At 42.3% G+C, this 14042-nt stretch overlaps 1 protein-coding gene and 1 long non-coding RNA gene across 3 annotated transcripts in view; both read left to right on the top strand.

Annotated features, from left to right (window-relative positions):
* Positions 1–3273, top strand: part of LOC133472000 (uncharacterized) — a 45766-nt gene extending 42493 nt beyond the window's left edge. Inside the window, exons 3-4 of the long non-coding RNA XR_009786521.1 lie at positions 1294–1336; positions 2131–3273. This is a non-coding gene — a long non-coding RNA (uncharacterized LOC133472000). The remainder of the gene's footprint in view (positions 1–1293; positions 1337–2130) is intronic.
* A 4698-nt stretch (positions 3274–7971) lies between these two features.
* Positions 7972–14042, top strand: part of lrrc4cb (leucine rich repeat containing 4C, genome duplicate b) — a 76853-nt gene continuing 70782 nt past the window's right edge. For both annotated transcript variants that reach the window (XM_061762161.1, XM_061762163.1), the window contains exon 1: positions 7972–8310. The gene's annotated coding sequence lies outside the window, so the exon portion shown is untranslated. The remainder of the gene's footprint in view (positions 8311–14042) is intronic.

The following is a 14042-nucleotide window of genomic DNA, read 5'->3' as shown; positions in this document are numbered from 1 at the left end:
CTTCATCACCCCTGTTTCCTTCACCAACATGTCCATTACAATCTGCACCAATCACGACTCTCTCTGTGTCTGGGATGCTCAGAACTACTTCATCTAGCAGCTAGATGAAGTAGTTCTGAGCATCCCAGATTCTAGCTCCTTCCAGAATTTCTCTTTCAACTCGAGGTCACATCCTACCTGTGGTGCATAGCCACTCATCACATTATACATAACACCCTCAATTTCAAGTTTCAGCCTCATCACTTGATCTGACACTCTTTTCACCCCCAATACATTCTTAGCTACAGTAACTATTCCTTTAAAATAACCCCGACTCCATTTCTTTTCCCATCTAAACCATAGTAAAATAATTTGAACCCTGCCCCTACACTGCTAGTCTTACTGCCTTTCCACCTGCTCTCCTGGACACACAATATATCAACCTTTCTCCTAATCAACCAACTCCTGAGATTTTCTTATCATAGTCCCAACATTCAAAGTCCCAAGATTCAATTCTAGGCTCCACGCTTTCCTTTTCTCTTTCTGCCTAAGAACCCGCTTTCCACCTCTCCTTCGTCTTCGACCCACAGTAGGTGAATTTCCAACGGTGCCCTCTAGGTTAACGGCACCAGTGGCGGATGTTGTGAACCCGGGCCACGACCGATCTGGTATGGAATTCTTTGGATGAACGCTCATATTTGTTTGGCAAAGGTTTAAGATGGATGCCCCTATCTGATGCAACCCTCTGCATTAATCTGGGTTTGGGACCGGCCTACAGTTTGCACTGGCTTGTGCCCCCCCATAGGGAGGCTGCATTGAGAGCGTGCATAAATCATCACAAATAAATCTACCAAATATACGTGTAATAATAAAAAAACAGATTTTATTTTTATTGTGGTTGTTATTTAACATTGTCTAACTCGAAAATCTTTTTGCTGGAGTACTGAATAGCGTTTACATTCCCTTGGAAAGTTATGGGATAAGCCCTCAAGCGTTGCAAGGGAAAATAAATTGTTTTAGTAAAACTTTCTATTTTGACTATCCATCCATCCATTTTCTGAGCCGCTTTTCCTCACAAGGGAGCCTATCCCAGCTATCAGCGGGCAGGAGGCGGGGTACACCCTGAACTGGTTGCCAGCCAATCGCAGTCTATTTTGACTACAAAATTATTATTATTTTTTTTTACCAAGAAGGCTGCACAAAGTATTGATTTGGAAATGTGTAGGAATCCTGTATAAAGCTATTTCAGTGGGTGTTTTTTTATTTTGCGATTGTTTCAAACTAGCATTAATGTCGCTTGCGTTTGTTTCCTAGGATGGTCTTACCCAAGTGAAGTAAATTATAAATCAACGCTAAGGTGAGACACATATTTACTGCAAATGTCATGAATGTCGTTATATTTTATTTTTGATTGCAACGATGTCCATTTTCAACAATAAATCGTGCGTGTGCATGCACGTATGTGTGTGCCTGTCCGTCTGTGTGTGTGTTGTGTGCAGCAGTCAAGACTCGGTTGGATTATATTTATATTACTATATTCTACTGTAATTATAATGGTCTAATATGACTGTATTCTCGGGGCTGTACAGACTAATCAACTTTTCCACTCCACAATGGTACACTATATTGCCAAAAGTATTCGTTCACCTGCCTTGACTCACATATGACTTTAAGTGATATCCCATTCTAAATCCATATGCTTTAATATGATGTTGGTCTACCCTTTTGCAGCTGTAACAGCTTCAACTCTTGTGGGAAGGCTTTCAACAAGGTTTAGGAGTGAGTTCATGAGAATTTTTGCCCATTCTTCCAGGAGCATATTTGTGAGGTCACACACTCATGTTGGACGAGAAGGCCTTGTGGAAAACATTCCCAGAATAGTTTAAGATGTTACAATTGCAGAGGGTGGACCGATGTCATACTAAACCCTATGGATTAAGAATAGGATGTCAATTAAATTCGTATCTGAGTCGAGTCGAAACAGGTGAGCGAATACTTTTGGCAATATAGTGTATCTAGACTAGTCGCTAATCATGTGTTCTTGGCATGAGGAGGGGGCAGAAGCCACTTGCTGCAACAGACTAGTGTGCTGAATGAAAGTAGTCAGTTACCTTAATTGATTTAAACTGTCGTCTCTTTCTGAATACACAGCTTTAGCAAGTGGAGGAGCCCCAGTAAAGGGTAAAAAAGCAAGACTCCAGCAGGATTCTGAACACATTTTGGACCCACACTTTCAAAATGGAAGGAGAGCAGTCAATTATTCCACCGCTCAGGAAGATGTCTGTGATTATTTGTAAACATCACAAAGTCCCACCTTGCAGAAACCGCTGCTGTGGTGGGCCCACGAGGAGGACAGGTTGCTCCATTTGGCCAAGTTGTGCAAACCTTACGTAGCTGTCCCAGCAGCAAACAGACCGAGCGAGATTTTTTTTCTGCCTAAAAATTTTTTTTCTAATGTATATGTACCATCTGAATTTGATGTATTAGCTGTTCATTGTCTATGTATATAGATTATTGCTATGAATTCCCCCCTGCTGTGATTTTTTTCCAACTATAGTATTGTACTGAATATCAATGATGTCAACTGCGACTAGTCGAATTGACTACAGCTTTCAGCACATTAGTGTTGACTTAAAAAACAAAAAATCTTAATTATTATGCATTGTATTTATGGCAAATGAGAGACTTAGGTTTTTGCTGAGCATACTGTATCTGTTAAAAAAGTCAATCCATCTGCTTGACTGCGGTAACCTGGGCGTGCTGTGGGGGAGACAGCTAGGAGATAACCCACACTGTCAGGTGAGAGACAATGAGAAAGGCGCCACTTGGAAAATGCCACCTGTCTGTCACAAAAACAAAGAGCTGTTCACACAGACAAAATTGAAAAAAAGATGATCACATTGTCATTCATTATTTTTGGTTAAACTGAATGTTTAGCTTGAGCCAATTGTTTTACCAGAATAAATTATTATTATTATTATTTTTTAAATATAACATTTGCAGGCAGTGCTGGGTAAATGATATTTTTCTCAGAAGAATCAAAATGCTGTCATCGGGCAGGAGGCGGGGTACACCCTGAACTGGTTGCCAGCCAATCGCAGGGCACATCGAAACAAACAACCATTCGCACTCACAGTCATGCCCGATGACAGCTGGGATAGGCTCCAGCATGCCCGCGACCCTAGTGAGGAGAAGCGGCTCAGAAAATGGATGGATGGATGAATCAAAATGGATTTAGAGCTGTTTGGAAAAGAGATTTTCTTAGATATTGCACCCTAAGGGTGGCAGTGATGAATCCGTGAGGACTTGAATGCAATAAAACATATCTGAGATTCAATATGGGCCTGAAAAGTTGAGGACCCATTTTAGACCAGCCAGTTTGGAATTGAGGGCTGGTTGCTCAAGAAATGTTGGGCTGTTTCCTGAGCGCTTAGGAAAATTGCTCTGTTCTCACAGTCCTCTGAAATCACTCCCTTGACGCTTGTTCATAGGTTGAAGGTGTATGTGTGTAAGTGTGGGAATCAAAGCGTTATCCACATACAGAACAATATTTGGAAAAAACAACATTACAATATTTTTACAATGATACCAATAATACCACTACTACTGGAGCCTATCCCAGCTGACTTCGGGCGAAAGGCGGACTACACCCGGAACTGGTCGCCAGTCAGTCGCAGGGCACATATAGACACGGGCAACCATTTGCACTCACATTCACGTCACTGAGTGGGAACTGAACCCACTACACCATCAGTGACAATATGAATACCATTTGGAGAAATAAAAGATATTCTTACAACTGAGGTAGTATCAATCTTCCTTCAAAGTCTCTTAAAAACAGGTAGACACATAAAGCTATTTGTCCAAATGTGACAGCAATGTTTTTCTCTTGGGAGTCAATTTCTTTACGTCTACCCTTCATCGACTTCTGTGGTGAGGCTACGAGGAGTCAAGTGCACATCACATGCTTGCTGTATGGGAATCGTCTGGTGGATATGTCTCTTTGGGATTAGCCATTTTAGTATTCAAACCAAGAAGAGAGAACAACCGCAGTGGGACAGCGACCATTTGAATAATTGAAGAGACTCCGTGGCACTGGAGGATCCTCTCACTTCTTTACACTCTCTGTCGCCACCATATTTCCCCTTCCTTCTATTTTCCAGTCTAGCTGCTTGAAGTTTGTTCCAGAAAGCAGTCTGGGACTTGCTCGAGCACAGCGGCGCAACCAACAATCCCAGTGGAACGCTGGTAAGAGATAGAAGGAAGAAGGAAAATAGAGTGACTTCACAGCACATATTTTGACAGACGAGTGGATAGCGACCTAAAATGAGGTATAAAAGAGCCAACTAAATCCCACTCTCTCTCTTTTACATGTTTAACAATTAAACAGAGATTTTCACTTTGATTAATATGACAGACAAAACCCAGGATGTCAAATAAAGTTTGAGGGCAAAACATTTTTTATTGAATTGGATAACATAGCTTGTTTAAAAAAAAAAAAAAAAGCTTTTTTTTTTGTTTTATTTTAATTTTTCTTTGTTTTGCACGGAACGCAAAGAATTTAGTGAATTGAAAATAAAAGATTTTGCTCGTCATGTAACTTTTCCTTGTAAGAAAATTATGGCACACATTGCCCATCTGGCAGTGCTTAGATTTAGAGCAGCAATGTAATGTTTGCAAGAGTTTTATAAGCTTCTGTTGGGATCAAGTTTGAAAGTAATTAAACACAGATGGGTTACAAAATGAAGGGAAACCTACAGTGGGTATGGAAAGTTTTCAGACCCCCTTAAATTTTTCACTCTTTGTTATATTGCAGCCATTTGTTAAAATCATGTAAGTTCATTTTTTCCTTATTAATGTACACACAGCACCCCATGTTGACAGAAAAAAACAGAATTGTTGAAATATTTGCTGATTTATTAAAAAAGAAAAACTGAAATATCACACAGCCATAAGTATTCAGACCCTTTGCTGTGACACTCATATATTTAACTGTCCATTTCTTCTGGTCATCCTTAAAATGGTTAGGTGTAGGTTTGGAGTCCAGCTGTGTTTGATTATACTGATTGGACTTGATTAGGAAAGCCCCACACCTGTCTATATAAGACCATGCAGCTCACAGTGCATGTCAGAGCAAATGAGAATCATGAGGTCAAAGGAACTGCCTGAAGAGCTCAGAGACAGAATTGTGGCAAGGCACAGATCTGGTCAAGGTTACAAAAAAAATTCTGCTGCTCTTAAGGTTCCTAAGAGCACAGTGCCTTCCATAATCCTGAAATGGAAGACCTTTGGGACGATCAGGACCCTTCCTAGAGCTGGCCATCCAGCCAAACTGAGTAATTAGTTGTCATGAGTGCTTTGCAGGGTTGACGTGTTGGAGTCTAGCAGCTGCATCATCCTAATTACGCCTGACTACTCTTAAGACCCTGTGGGACTCCAACTTGTCGCTCTATGTCGAGTTCGTAGCCTAGCTACCTTGTCCACCTTTTGCTTCCCGAAGACCTCGTCATTTTATCTCAAACCCATTCTTGGTCTTTTTCCCCAGTCTGCCATCTGCCCTTGCTCCCTGCAAACCAGCGCTCACCTCCTGCGGCCCAGCGACAACCCGGACTCCTACCCTGCCAGACTGGTCCTCGTTGGAACCCTGCTAATCCCGGATCTAGTTCTCTGAACCATTTTTGTTTTTCTTCCATCCATCCATCCATTTTCTGAACCGCTTCTCCTCACTAGGGTCGCGGGCGTGCTGGAGCCTATCCCAGCGATCACCGGGAAAGAGGCAGGGTACACCCTGAACTGGTTGCCAGCCAATCGCAGGGCACATACAAACAAACAACCATTTGCACTCACAGTCACACCTACGGGCAATTTAGAGTCTCCAATTAATGCATGTTTTTGGGATGTGGAAGGAAACCGGAGTGCCTGGAGAAAACCCACGCAGGCACAGGGAGAACATGCAAACTCCACACAGGCGGGGCCGGGGATTGAACCCCGGTCCTCAGAACAGTGAGGCTGACGCTCTAACCATTCGGCCACCTGTTTGCTTCCAATCTACAATTCGCAAAACTGCCCTTCCGCTCCTCTGCATCCGGGTCCAACTCGTAACCTGAAACCCGACAAGTATCAAGTTGTGGTCAGATTCCACAGAGGAGGGAGAGAAGAGCCTTTATGCGTCCTTCACATTGCCATACAAGAGGTCCAGTTTTAGTCCCTCCTGTTTCAGTCTACATCCTATATAAAGCTGTTAGTAGATAAGAAAGAAGAGGAACATGACTGAAGTCTCCACTGACCAGTATGAGGGCGACGGGATGCTGAAAATAAAATTTCGCAATCACAGCCTTCATGACGTCGCCCACATCGGCTGCAGCTGATGGTAGAATGTAAAAACAAAAATAACTGCAGTTTCCTAACGGACGATCTTATTTTAAATTAGTAGAGTTAGGATATGCTTGTTTGCTCAATCGCCTCCATTCCTCTTTTGCTGTGGCTCAACATTTAGATAACCTTTATGAGATTTCATGGCTTAGTCACAGACTTTCCAAAAAGTGTTATATTTATCTTTCAATAAATGTGGAAATTTAATTGCATTGAAATGTACCAAACAGTGAACTTTATGTTGCCTGGCCGCGAGCTCAGCAACCCTTAACTTCTGATCCTAGAATCACCCCTGATCTCCACAACTGAGCACTACATAGTTCTGAGTCTTAAGTATATATATAGAGTATAGTACCTACGAGTCATTATACCTCACAGTTCTGAGGTTTAGGGTTTAAATCTTGACTCCAGGTCTCCAAGTGTGAAGTTTGCCTGTCCATGAAGTTTGCCTTTTTTTGGGTAGGACGACTTTGGTTTCCTCCTACATTCCCAAAACATACCTTACTTAAACTGAAGACTCCAATTTGTCCATGAGTGTGAATGGAACTTGAGTGTGATTGACTCTGTGCTGCATATGTGCTGTGTGACTGCCTAGTGGCCAGTTCAGGGTGTACCAAAGTCAGCATGGATAGTTCCAGGTCTAAGGAGGACAAGCAGTATCGAACATAAATGTACATATACAAGCATGTAGTTTTAAAACAAAACCCAAACATATCTAAAGTTTGTGCTTTCTAATATGGACCACATTATGAGGTAAACCTGCAGACGTTAAATGGAGCCAATACAACTATAGAATAATAAAGGCCATATTTATATAAGACTGACATAGAGATGAATTAAACAATATCCAGATGTGTTCAATATTAATTTCCAATATGCTGACTGAATGAATCCATGGATGGCGTTTTAGAGGTTTTGATTGGAGACTCACGCCTGTAGGTGGCAACCATACCTCATCAACTATTTCTTCACACGCGCGCGCGCGCGCACAGGCTTCGTGCGTTAATGCCATTGATCCCTGATAATTGACGACCGCTGTGTGATTTAAATGGCCAGATGGACGCGCAGGCAAAGCGGTCCAAGTTAAAGTGGTCCCTGGGCGAGGCGCACACTTCCAGTCTGCTTGTCCGGCTCACGTAACTCCCCACGCGCGCTTCCAAAAGCCGTGCTCGTGGTTGCGCGCACACGCCCCCACCCCCCCCCCCCCCCCCCCCCCCCCCCCACCCCCCCTCCCCACAAGTGTGGCCACATTTGTACTGTCCCAGCCGTGATGCTTGCAGTGGGGATTTTGCGAGGTTTTCTCCTCCCCATCAGCAATGCCTTCAAGAGTTCATTGTCACATTTGTCTGCTAAACCAGTAAAGTGCGGGGGTGATTAGAGGAAACGGACAAAACCTAAATACTCCAATTTTTGTTCGTGTGTATGTGGGTTTGCGCATGAATCGTCTTTTTTTTTTTTTTTTTCCCCCAACGAGGAACCTGCCAGCGGGAGTCCGTTTTGGGCTTGACTGGGTAACAAGAGCGCCATCACAGACTCGATGCCCCCCACACCATCATCTGAAACTCTGCAGGATCTCTCCCCCCCCCCCCCCCCCCCACCACCCCCCCTCTTAGTCCAGATCGGAATATCTTCAGGTCGTCGTCCCGCTGACAGTGCTGGTGCCGATCCATAGACGGGCTCATCACCATTCAAGGGAACGAGTGGGGTGGCGTGCATCGTAGATTCACGCAACTAAGCCCCCCCCCCCACACACACCCGCCAATGTTTGGCATTTTTCACAGGCGAGCATTCTGACTTGTGATCGAGAGGGAGAATCGGACTGCCGCAGCTCCCCCCCAAAAAGCTCCTCTCACATGGAGATTTGCGCCTCGTTCGCACTGCACAGCTTCCAAAACGGGGACCAGGGCCCTGCCGGTTTTCCCCTCAACGCTCCCACTTTGTATTCACTCGATAAAATGCGTAAGTATTTGATTGCATTCTCTGAGATTCACCCCACGTCCGGTGTGTTCCGCACGGATCGTGTCATATGTCTCCGGTTGCAATGCGGAAAACGGGGCACTCCAACCTAATACTTGAATGTATGGTAATATACTTCTTTTTTTTTTTTTTTTTTTTTGGGATGCCTTGCTACGTCCATTTTCATCCCCGTGTGCTTTTATGATATCTGCCGCATCCGCTAGTGCGTGCGTATGTGTGTATGTGAATGTGTGTCGTTCGGACGTATGGATTATGCTCGCTGTAGATACAATGTAGATATGATCGGTGCGGAGGGGAGCTATGCAACAAATTGCTGGTTTGAGCGCTTGCCGGAGGCAGTACGGACGTGTGAGACTCCTTGTTGCCAGCAGGACATCAGTGCTCGAAGAGACGTACGTCATATGGTAATTCAAATTCTGTTCAGGTATTCTCTGCATACACGTTTGCAGCACAAAAAAAAAAAAAAAAAAAAAATAGCGCAGGGTTTTGGCCAGACGCGAAAGCGCTCTGGAACTGGAGTGTGACATCTTGTAAAAGCTTAAAATCAAGCTTTATTTTCACTGAATCTACACGTGCAAACCTGTGTGCACAGTATGTCTTTTGCCCCCCTATGTATCCTGTTTTCCCCCAGCATGCCCTCTCGATGTGGTGGTGCAACTCAAGCAGAAATGAAGCTCCCATCTTTCTTAACACTCTAACACAGGGTGGATGTTAGAAATACTCAGCGTTAGTTGGGCCAATCGGCTTAAAGAATGAATAGGAACAATTTGTCAGTAAGAAAGAAAATACTGAAAAGGCTTGTTTGTAGGTTGGTGTGAAGGGGCTTCATTAGGAATAAACATCACACAATAAACCTGCACGACTTTGTCCTCAAGTGTACACTTCTAAATCCACAGCCTGCGCATTAAGTCTATGATCCAGAAAACAATGTGCATTCCACGTACTCTACACATTTACACAATACAGGAGCTGCTCGGTTTATGACAGTTTCAAACCTACGGTGGCAACGTAACCCAAATTAGTAGGCAAATCAGAACGTGGCGTACTCTATCACTAACCTACGCTAACACAATAGCGAAGTCATAAAAGTAGTAAATATTAGTCTGAAAAACACATCCACACCATACATAAAAAAAAAACAATAAATGAAAAACCATTACAGCAGTAAGTGAGTGTGCCTTGTGTCACGCCATGACATATTCTCACACTGCTGCTATCGCAACAGCATTCAATGTACAGTACTCCAATATCTTCGAGGCCTCATTCAGCCGATCACATTCTCATTCTCCCAATGATACCATGGAGAGAAATTAAGATAATTTACACACTGATGACACAGCATCGGGGGAAACAGAGGCTTTTGTATGTGTATATGACTGAGGATGACGCCAGCCAGCCATGTCCATTACTAGATGTCCTCTACCCATCATATTTTCCGATTATTTTCGATGTTTGTCTAGCAACGGGATATCAGTCGTAATCGACATTTTGCCTCTTTTTATACCCAAATTTGAACTGGCTCATTTGGCTTCAGAAATGAAGACTGACAAAAGTCAGAAATTAATCAGATAGAATTTTACCACATAAACAATTTTTTTTCATTTAGTAATATAAGTAAATATAATTTGGCATCTTGATAGTGAAATAATAATGTGCTTTACTATTTATTTTTTTGTAAAACAATAAATGGGAAAATTATCATCATTTCGGCATTCAAAGCATTACTTGCAAATAAAAGAGTGTCAGGCATCCGTTGTATACTGTCAAACAATTAGCTGGCTTCCTTATTGAGTAACTGTACTTAAGAGGCGCAAAATATTAGAATTATTTCTCTGTACATTGAAGTGCGGTTTTATATCGCTGCAGCTTTCAACTACATTAAAAAACATATCGTTAAAATAATATTGAGGTGTTACAATTAATTGATTAATCGACAACTAATAGATCATCAAATTAATCAACTTTTTTGATAATCAAATCATCGTTGAGAGCCATTGTTTAACTTTGTCCAAATCCTCTGATTTCAGCCCCTCAACAGTAAATATTCACTGATTTCTGTAATCCTTCATGAAAACAGACTGATTACCTTTTGCGTTTCAAGGTCAGAGGTTTTCTTGATAACTCTAAAACCCCTTTACAAACCACTTCTGCCATTTTGAAGTGATTATACAGCAGATATACAGCAGTTAAACCGATAAATATGATGCAGAATGCGCCTTCTGGGTTTTGCATCCAGCGCCTTCCGGTCTTCGGCTCTATCCGGCGCTGTGACGTAACACGAGCCAAACAGCCTGTTCATTCGACGTTGTGTGCTATTGTTCCATGCTGTTGTTCCCGTCCTTGTATGATTTAACAAAGTCACGATAGTTTATTGAGTGGCATTTGGTTGTACAAATGGATCAGGCAGTGGCAAGAGGTTTTTTTTATGGCTTTCCAAGTGAAAAAAGAATACGTTACCAGTGGATAGCCAAAGTCACTCGACAGGGGAAGAAACGTGGTCAGCTATGGGTGCCTAGCAAGCATTCCAAACTGTGCCGATCACTTTGAACCGGCATGTTTTGAGAAAGACTTAGCAGAAAGCATTGGATACAGAGGTAGAGGCTGAAACCAGCTGCGGTACCAACTATTTTTCCTACGGTCATTGGGACCTCAACCGCCAGCAAGAGAACTAAATCTCGCAGCCGTCTCGGTGCTGCGGCAAAGCGGTGCAGACAAGAGGTGAGGATTTCCTTGTATATACCTACGACACTATTATGGTTTCTATGCACTGGGCAGTAGGGAAAAAAAGACCCACGCAATACTTTTTAGTACTATCGTCTGCACGTTTGCCGAGATGACAAGCCAACAGACACAGCAAAGATTTTCTGTGCGGCATGTTATAACGCTACTCGAGGCACACAATATATAGGAATACTGCATACTATGTAAAAGCTTCTGCTGTGTCACTGAAACATATTAATATATAATACGTATAGTTGTGCTCAAAAATATTGGCACCCCTAGGGTGCCATTATTTCAAGCCATGACTGTATAAAAAGACATGCTTTTGATATACCGTCACATGGAGCCAGTGGCCACTCTTTTTTTCTGTTGTACAGCTGCTACTTGGCTGCTCGTCTTCGTCACTGTCAGGTTCCGACCTCCTGATCGACTCAAACATGTACGGTTTGACGATGCCAAGTTCAGTTAGGTGCTCCTGTACGTCGAAATCCTCCTCCTCCTCCTATTCCAACACGTTGCTCGCCATTACGTATAGAGTGTAGTGCGCTGTGTTTGTCAATTGCAACGTCACTTCTGGTAGCCCTTGTGGTGGATAGAGTAACCACACTCCGGTGTCTTGAGCTTCGGGGATGTTCGGGGAGGACTCAATATGTGCCATAAAAACAAAATTCTTAGCTAAACAATGGTTGAAAACTTGCTGGAAGTTATGTGCATGTATTACATAACATATAAACAATGCAAATATCAATTTTAACTGACCCCATAACATCTGTGTCATCTGACCTTTACTCAAAATAAGACATTTTCGAACATCATTCCACTTTGGAAAACAATGAACATTTTTCTTTATTGTCTGACATGTTATGGACCAAACCAGTAACTCAATCATAATCAATTCATGGGAAAAATAATAGTCAGTTTAGTCTATTATGGAAATAATCATTATTTGCAGTTGTAATATGAATAGCCTGCAATTGACATGTCGATGAGCTGGAGCAGCCTCAGAAGTGTATATCAAACTAGTAGCCCTTCACATTGATCAGTACCTAAAAAGTAGCTCTCAATTGCAAAAAGGTTGGTGATTAAAACATCCCTCCCTCTCATGTCAAATTGCTCAATTTTTCTTCATTTGGTTTTGTTTAATCATTAAACAATACAAGATACAAGCGGATACAAGCGGCCGAAATGAGTTTCCTCCGCAGGGTGTCCGGGCTCTCCCTTAGAGATATGGTGAGAAGCTCGGTCATCCGGGAGGATCTCAGAGTAAAGCCGCTGCTCATTCACATTGAGAGGAGCCAGATGAGGTGGCTGGGGCATCTGATTCGGATGCCTCCCGGACGCCTCCCTGGTGGGGGTTTTCCGGGCACGTACCACCGGGAGGAGACCCCGGGGACGACCCAGGACACGCTGGAGAGACTACATCTTTCGGCTGGCCTGGGAACGCCTCGGGATCCCCCCGGAAGAGATGGATGAAGTTGCTGGGGAGAGGGAAGTCTGGGCGTCCTTGCTAAAGCTACTGCCCCCGCGACCCGACCTCGGATAAGCGGTAGAAAATGGATGGATGGATGGATTAAACAATACCAAATAAACAAAAATAATCCTAAATGGTAATCAGAAAAACACATTTTAAAATAAAATAATGCAAAATAATTTTGTATTTGTTCCTTCAATTAATTGGTGGAATAATCGACAGACCAATCAATTCTAAAAATATTTGATAGTGATCAATATATTGCTAACATTGCCAATTAATTATTATTTATTTCTTATTGTTGTATTCATTATTATCACTGTCATTTTCAGTAATTCATTGAAGGGGTGGGGCATAGGCTAATGCCACACAGAATTTTGGTAATTGGACATTGTAGGTTTTGGCATTTACCTACTCGTTAAGGGATCGAAAAGCTGCAAAGCACGGCAGGACCAGTGACTACATCAGCTTTGACAGAATTCACCATGGGAAACAAGGTCCTGGGCAAAACTATATCTCTTCATGCATGGCATGCATGAAGTCAATCACTGACTCACCTCGATGAAAAGTGACTCATTCAGTATCCAAAGCTTTTCCTTCCCTAGTTTTTGTTCTTACACAACCCACTGGGTAAAAAGGCAAAAAACGACGTCTAATCGTGGCTTGATGGGACACAGTTCCTCTTTTGCTTGAAAAATTTCTGGTGACGAGCTGTCCTCTTAAACTTAGACATTTATGGTGAACTCAACAATAGAGTAAAGCGCTATTTATATATTCCCTAGTGATTGTGTCTGTCTACCATTGTTCTCTGTCATCATCGCCACCCACCTAATCCACATTCTTCAATCATCCAACATTATAGGTTGAATGTTGCAAATTGCAGCAGCAGCAGCAGCAAAATGAAACACAACAGTCAGCCTTTTATTGAACCCATAGGTTCCTTGTTCGAACCACAGGAAATAAAATAATGAGAGAGCGGGCCGTACCCAACCTTTTTTTTTTTTTTAAACACAACACTAAGCATGGTGGGATGCTAATCACTGAGCAATTTCAAGGACCACTGGTACTGGGAAAAATAAGTGTTTCCTCTTGGCTTCTCAAATAACCTGCAAGGTGAATTCTGATCCTTAATTATCAGTAGCTTGGAGTGATGGATTAACAGAAAGAATAGCAGGTTGACAATGTAGCACTTAGATTTGGGGCACAGATAAATTTTAATCATAAGACAATGGAAAAATGACACTGATGCGTTAACTGTACATGGCATTTTACTGTAGATGAGACGACATTAGAAAATGTATGTTGTGTGGGTTTTTACATATATACTATTGGATTAAAAATCATTTTTAGTTTTTAATTATCTGACTTTAATATACTTTGTATCACCGTTACAGGTATTTAGAAAGGATATAAAGGTCTTCACATCCCTGTTCAAAGGACAGGTTTTTGTGATATATAACAAATAAGAGACCTAGTAAATAATTTCAAAAAAACCTTCCCACCATTAATGTGACCTATAACC

Source organism: Phyllopteryx taeniolatus, chromosome 2 (assembly GCF_024500385.1).
Source record: "Phyllopteryx taeniolatus isolate TA_2022b chromosome 2, UOR_Ptae_1.2, whole genome shotgun sequence".
In the NCBI taxonomy this organism is placed as follows: domain Eukaryota; kingdom Metazoa; phylum Chordata; class Actinopteri; order Syngnathiformes; family Syngnathidae; genus Phyllopteryx; species Phyllopteryx taeniolatus.
Note: the sequence above shows the minus strand (reverse complement) of the source record. Positions and strands in the feature narration are given on the sequence as shown.